The sequence below is a fragment of the Heliangelus exortis genome, chromosome 2 (genome assembly GCF_036169615.1).
Source record: "Heliangelus exortis chromosome 2, bHelExo1.hap1, whole genome shotgun sequence".
NCBI lineage: Eukaryota > Metazoa > Chordata > Aves > Apodiformes > Trochilidae > Heliangelus > Heliangelus exortis.
In genome coordinates this window covers 130,329,016-130,336,247 of record NC_092423.1, presented here as the reverse complement: position 1 = coordinate 130,336,247, position 7,232 = coordinate 130,329,016, and positions in this window count along the sequence as shown.

Genomic DNA, 7,232 nt, shown 5'->3' with positions numbered 1-7,232 from the left:
GATTGCTCTAACTAATGACTTTACAACATTTAGATGCCTGCAGCTTTCTGACTGTCCAGATGGTACTGTGGAGATACCTTAACAAATATATGGTTTCTAGACCAAAAAAAAGCATATGAGGTTCTTGAAGAGCTGACCTTTGGAACAGCTCTTCTATGGAAACCCATAGCTTGCTGCTGTTGGCTCTTTAAAGGAGAGGGGGCAGGAGCATCCATGATGTTCAGAGGGTTCAGACACTACAGCTCAGCTTGTGGAAAGGCTCCCCAGACTCACAGTGATGTTCTTTTCCTTTTCCCCAGTGAGGTCTGCACTGATGGTATTCACAGAACAACTGTGGCATTAATAGATACTGAGTTTGAAACTGAAATAAGTACAGGGAAATTGAGACTGACTTTCAAACAGTATCACGCTTCTCTCAAAAAATGAGACTCTTGGAAAATAACTGTATTAAAACATTTTTATTTATGTAGCCAACATAAAGGAAGCTTGAGAAGCCTTGCTCTCGATTGAGCTGCAGCTGTAAGCACAGTGTTGGTGTGCAAAGTTACCTTGGTGTCACCAGGTTAATCTGATACCTGGAATAATAAGGTGAACCAAGTCACTGGACATGAACTGTGTTGCATTATTACCCTTTTGCACAGGAAGTGAATTTAAGTGAGTTAAAGGTCTGACTTTCTAGAAGTTCAGTATAGGCTATTCCATATATTTAAAAAAAAAGAAAAAAAATTAAAGTACATATGAACATTGCATTCAAAATGTGATGATCTATTTCTAGAAGCAACCAAGTTCTTTGTCCTAGAATATAAGGATCGGGATTGGTAAAAAAAGGTGTGTAGGATAACCTTAAACCTTACAAAAGTAATTAGGGGCACTAACTACCATTTCTAGAATTTATAATCTGATATAATGGGTAATAAAAATTGGAATCTGATTAACAACCAGGGAGAAGAAAATGGAGAGCAAAGGTTAATGAGGCTTTCTAAAGAACTTGGTATATGCCTCAATTATCACTAAAAAAAGTAACAGTGACTTCTTTAATACACCAAAGCACTTGTCAAAAGGAAAGAGCAGTAATCAAATACATTTGCAAAATCAAGGGCTATATTTCAGTCTGGAAGCAGAGCAAGTTGGCAGACCGTGACTAAAAAATTCCTTTGGGGATGCTGGATCCACTTTTAGAAAGGAAAGACCACAGCTCACTCTATGGCATGTGTGAGTTCTGCCTCTTAGAAAGGCATTAATGAAGATGTTGCCTGCTTCCCTTACTGAGTTAATAGAGTGTCATGTTCCTTCATGTAACTGGAGAAATCAAGGCATTGCTGAAAATTAAAAAGCACATAATTGAGGACCAGTGGAATATAGCAGAAGAAATAATTTACTATTGTGCCTTTAAACACAAAATATGAAGGTATTTTTATACATAGGAGGTAACTGGATTTGTTGGTGTGTGATTTGTTGTTGTTTTTTTTTTAAAGCCTTTTCTTATTTTGATACCTAAGCTGAGCTTTTAAATACCACAGAAGATTCACCCCGACTTCCTTTCCTCCATTTGAGTGATCTGCAGTATTTCATAATGAAAAAAATTACTGGATTATTACCCTCCTCTTACTACAAGCTTTTTTTTTTTTTTTTTTTTTTGTATATTTAGTCTGTCTTCTGACACCGAATACCATTCAGGAATGTGTCAATGTTACTTCACCCACAGTGCATGTCCTGTTGTGCTTTGTCCAGCAGAAGAGGCTCACAGGAGCCTTGCATTTGGAATACAAAGTGGTGTTCCCTGTACTGGCAAACTGTGACCTCCAGAGCACAAAGGGGCCAAACCATGAGAGAGGCTGGAGGTGCTTTATCCACCCCTTGCACTGGGGGCTCCTGAAGGGGAAGCTTCCAGAGTGACAGCATGGGCTTGCAGAAACTTCCAAGGTACAAGTTGCAGATGTTGCAGAAGCAGGATCTGACAGCCCAGTGAGACTCTGCCTTTTGCTCTGGGTTCTTTGGGAAGGCAGGGAGCTGGTTGGTAAGCTGGCAATGTGTGACTGGGTTTCCTTCCTTATTTCCAGCTGCTTAAATGTCAGCAAGATCCTGGCAGGCTGATAGTTTCAGATTCTGAATGGAGGAGGGAAAGAAGATCTCTATGGAAAAGAAAATTTATTGGAAAGCAAGATTTAGCCACTATTCCCAACTCTTAACTTTTTTTTTTTTTTAACACTAAGTAGCTTTATTGGCTTCCAAGGTGCAGTTAAAAGCTGTTGGAAAAAGCTTTCAAACCCATTTCAAAGAGGGGAGATTCCTTGCTACTGAAGTTTAAGGTGCCTCAAAACTCATTAGGGGAACCTGAACCTTTCTAAACAATCACTGCAGCTTTTGAGCTGTATTCAAGGCCTTGCACTAATCTTGTGCATATAACTGAAAATAATTTTTTGCCTACCCCACACTTGGAAAAATAATATTTTCTGTCAGCTGCAGTATTAGGATCTGCTTGTTGTGATGGGTTTGAGACCCCCAAGTATGCTTTTCCACTCTTGAGTGTACAAGTTGTACCCTAAAGGTTCTTGATTCATTATTCAGTTTTAGCATAACAAACTTAATTTGTTTTAAGGATTCTGGTTTTTTTTTTCTATCTTCCTGTAGCCTAGTCTGAAATAAAAACAAAAAAACCCCATTTAATATTAAACCTGCCAAGTGCTAGTTGCCATAACAACTATCTGCTTTTCAAAAAATTCAGAAGCATTCATGACAAGAAACAGCTCTGATACCAATCCAGAAAATGATGCTCAGTTGTGGTTTTCACATTGTACCTTACTGTCCCCAAGCCCTGCTTTCAACAGATGAGTGGCAGGAATGTGCTCCAAAGACTTTCTGTACCATGCAATTAATTTCCAAGCTGGAAGTTGAAAAGCTGAGGTTGGTTTGGTCTGAGGGTGAGAGGTCCATCTAAGATTGGTGTGATTCTGCTGGAGTCAGCACGTGGCATTATTGTGAGTTATTGGAGTTGTGGGTCAAGTCATCTTCTGCCCCCTCCTTGGCAAGGCTGGTGTAGAGCTTCAGTAGATGCAAAGCACAGCAGTCTTAAAATGGGGGCTTGTAGCAGAATGAACACTTTCAGAGATGTAGATTTGCTTAGAAGAGAAGGGACGTTGAGTGTTGGTCATCCTGTTTAGCTCTGGTTGGTGCAGGAGGTCCCTTTCATGGGGTGTGACTGTAGGTACTCATCCCTTATCCCCACCATGTAGATGAAGGATGCATCAGTTTTCCAGTGGGCTAACAGTTATTAGCAGTGAAATACATCTGAAGTAGAACCAAGCCAATCATAGAATCTGCCAAGTTGGAAGGGACCCATCAGGATCATCACACCCAACTCCTGGCTCTGTCAAGTGCACCCTCAGGATCACATCATGTTCCTGAGAGCCTCATCCAAATGCTTCTTGAACTCAGGCAGGCTTGGTGCCATGACCCCTTCCCTGAGGAGGCTCTTCCACTGCTCAGCTGCCCTCTGGGTGAAAGTTGTTTTCCTAATATCTAACCTAAACCTCCCCTGCTTCAGCTTCCTACCATTTTCCTGAGTCCTGTCTTCTGTCACAGGATTGAAGTAATAAGTCCCAGTCCCATCTCTTCCCCTCGTGAGGAAGCCACAGACTGCAGGAGGTCGCCCCTCAGCCTCCTTTTCTCCAAGCTGAACAATCCAAGTGACCTCAGCCACCCCTCATAAATCATCCCTTCCAGACCCTTCACCATCCCTGTTGCTCTCCTTTGGACACTCCCCAATACCTCAATGTCTTTTCTATACTGTGGTGCCCAAAACTGCACACAGTACTCAAGGTGAGGCTGTACCAGTGCAGAGTAGAGCTACATAAGCAACTGCTTTTAAAAAAATAGAAAATGGCAATTTGAGCTTCTGTTCCTAGCCAAAATACAGCAACAGTTATGGCTTGGAAGCAACAGTTTTTAAGGACTTCAGAGGTTCACTGTGCAAGCTGGACAGTTTTGCTTGCCCTCTCAGGAACCCACATTTTTGGAACATTGGAGGTTCCTGCAGTGAGCATGGAAGATTTAGACAGGTTTGGAGAACTTTCTGGTAAAGCTGTTTTGCAAAAAAAAAAAATTTTTTTTTTAAGGAAACTTTTTTCTAGAGCACCTGCTGAGATGGATGCTTAGCCCTACTGGCAAAATCTCCAGATATTGCCAGATTGAGGTGGCTGAAAGTAGCTTTGAAGGAAGCTGAAAAGTGGGGGCCCCAAATGCATCGTCTACTAGATGCAGCCCTGGAATGCTGTAATTCATTGCAGACCCATTACTTTACTCCTGACTGGGAGGAAAAAAAAAATAAATTTCAAAGACAGAACTTCAAATATGTCATACCCTGGGTTACACATCTGGGGCTTGGCTTTAAAAGGGCTTGGAAAGCAGTTGAAGAAAATAAGCATTTTTAACTGTAGGCTGCCTCTTATTTGTTTGTTTGAGGTTTTTTTTTTCTTAGGGTAGGTGGGTTTTGTATTTTCTTTCTGTCTGGAGATGTACTTCCCTGAAGCAGCTTAGCAAATTATTCCTGTTGACAGCCACCTCTTGCCTGACAAATAACATTGGTTTTGGTGGGGGGAATTACTCCCTTACTGCCTCTGCTTGCTCCATCTGTCTTCTTGCTCTTTCTTGATCATGGTCCACTGTAGAAGCTGTAAAGCTGGAGCATTTTGTCAGGAATCTACTTATTTGTGGTGAGTAAAGTGGTATCTGCATATTGGAAACATTTCTTTCCAGTGCCACTATTGCTGTAGATCAGGGTGCTCTCTACATAAAATCTGTGTATCACACACTTGAGCTGCATCCCAGCAGAGCATCCCAGGCAGAGTGACAAGTGTGCATGGACCCCAGGTGACTTCTGAGCAGACATAACAGCTTGTCAACATGTGTGAATTTGCAAAGCCAAGTCCCAAGCTGCCAAGATTTTTAAGATCCTTAAAGTGGAAAGAATTATTTAAATTTAAGTCCTTACCATGGTAAAATAGCCTGATTCATAGAAGAATCAAAGAATGTCAGAATCATAGAATGTCAGGTTGGAAGGGACCTCAAGGATCATCTGGTCCAACCCATTCCAACCCAAGAATGTCAAATTTTACTTCATGATATCTAAATTCGACCATCTTGTTTCTTTACATTTCAAAAGCAGTATTTAGAAATGTTCTGGTGTGGCTGATTAGCCACACACCAAGTGGAGTGGAAGACTGATCCCCAACCTGCCAAACCTAGTGCTTGTCCATCCAACTGAACATTTTTTAAGAGGCTCATTATAGTTTAACCTTCTGGGACAGAGTAGTTAAGCTGTTTTGCTGTTAATGCTAAGCCATTTAGCATCAGCATATCTAACTCCAGCTCCTACTGCCAAAAAGAACTGGAGAACCCTTGTAGGTCAGTGAGCTTCTCTCTGGATTGCCAGCAATTGGCATTTCAATGAGAATTTTTCTGATCAGACATAGGCTCTGTTAGTGACATTCTGAATGTGTCTTGAGGTGGTTTGCTGCATCAGACGCAGAGAAAACACTGAACTTCAGCAAAATTCTGTATGTTTTTATGCATCTCTATGTTTTGAGATCTGGCAGCCTTTCTGTAGAGGGTTTTACAGTTCTGTTCAGAGTAGAGAAAGGTTAATGCCTTAATTAATGCTGAGATTTCACCCAAGATAGAGGATGTGAGGCATTTCAGTGTGAACCCCAACCACTCACCTTCTCCATTTGCATCCTGTCATGTGTCCGTGAGCAATGGCCATGAGGGGGTGACAGGCTCTTACATTAGAGTGAAAAAACACTCTGCTACTGATGCAGAGAGTTTGCCTTTTAATAGCAGGAAAATAGAGGTGTAAGTCTGTTACCTAAATCAGCAAACATCAGCCATGAGTGATTCCCTCCAAAACAAAGCAGGCTGATGGTCAGTCTGCAATACTAGCATAGCTTGAACTTTAATCCTGACCTGCCAGGACATAAGGATGGGTTTTACCTCCTGCTGCCTGTCATAGGATTGAAGAAGCCTAACTTTTGCATAGCAAATTTTGTGTGGTATCTGTCTTTTCCCAGTCTATTTTGTCAGGTTTGAAATTCATTGTGTGGTAAATCCCCAACAAAAGAGAAGGTGGTGCACAGCTGGGGGTAAAGAAATAGCTTACTTTTAAAGGTTAGGGAAGATAAGTCCCTGGTGTTGTGTATTCTGGAAGATAAATAATTCTTTTACAACGAATGCAAATAGATGTTTTGGTGAACTGAGCAAAGAAAATGCTAATAACAAGAATACAACAAAAGGAAGTAAGAAGACGTGCTGAGAAAGATAGGGAAGTGAGACTGCAGGAATCTAACCTCAAAGAACATTACATGACCCAACTTCTGGGCAGCCCTCTGAGCATCTGAGTGAGGATGATTAGAGCAGCACATTGAGGGATCCTGCTGTTCTGTAGGGCTCAGAAGTGTTTTGAGAATATGGACTGAAAATTCTCATTTATCAAGTCATTGCAAAATGGGATCAAGTTCATTAAAAATGACCTTCAGGGAGAAGCTAGACTTGTATCTTTTTTTTCTTTTTTCTCTCTGCTTTTTTCTAAATAAAGACTTTATCTGTTAAACATATGTCAGGCCTACCTTACTTACAAAACTGTAATGAGATTTTGATTCAAATTTGGTTTTGGTTATGCTGCTATCTCTGACAGAAATTCGGGTCACAATTAAGGTCATGGCGAAACCTGTAAAATTAAATAATCATCAGAGTGAAAATACCAAATACTGCAGAGACAAGGGTTTGAAAAGAAGTGCCTAATTGATTTTGACCTTTCTTAGCTAAAAAACCTGCCAGTGCCTGATGAGCACTGGGGTAGATTCAACAGTCTCTCCTTTTCCATTACTGCAGGAGCTCAAAATTATTATCCTAAGGGGTTGGTCAGCAAAGGGAGGTTTTGCTTCAGTGAGTGCTACAGTGGTATAATATACACCAGAAATCCTTCTTCTCTGCTCTCGAATCTTCCATGCCTACAAGGCCCAATGTTTTTAATACACATGCAAAGTAAAATCAAAATCAGACTTGGAATTCCCAACTGCAGCCTCTGCAAGCCAGGGACAACCTCCAGGCATCATCACCAGGGAGCTACCTGCCTGCCACCCCCCCAGCTGCAGACAAAAGGCAATTCACTGCCTCCCACAGCTCCTTCTGTCAGGAGCAACTTCCAGGACAGACAAACTGCCCAAGGAAGCCCTAGG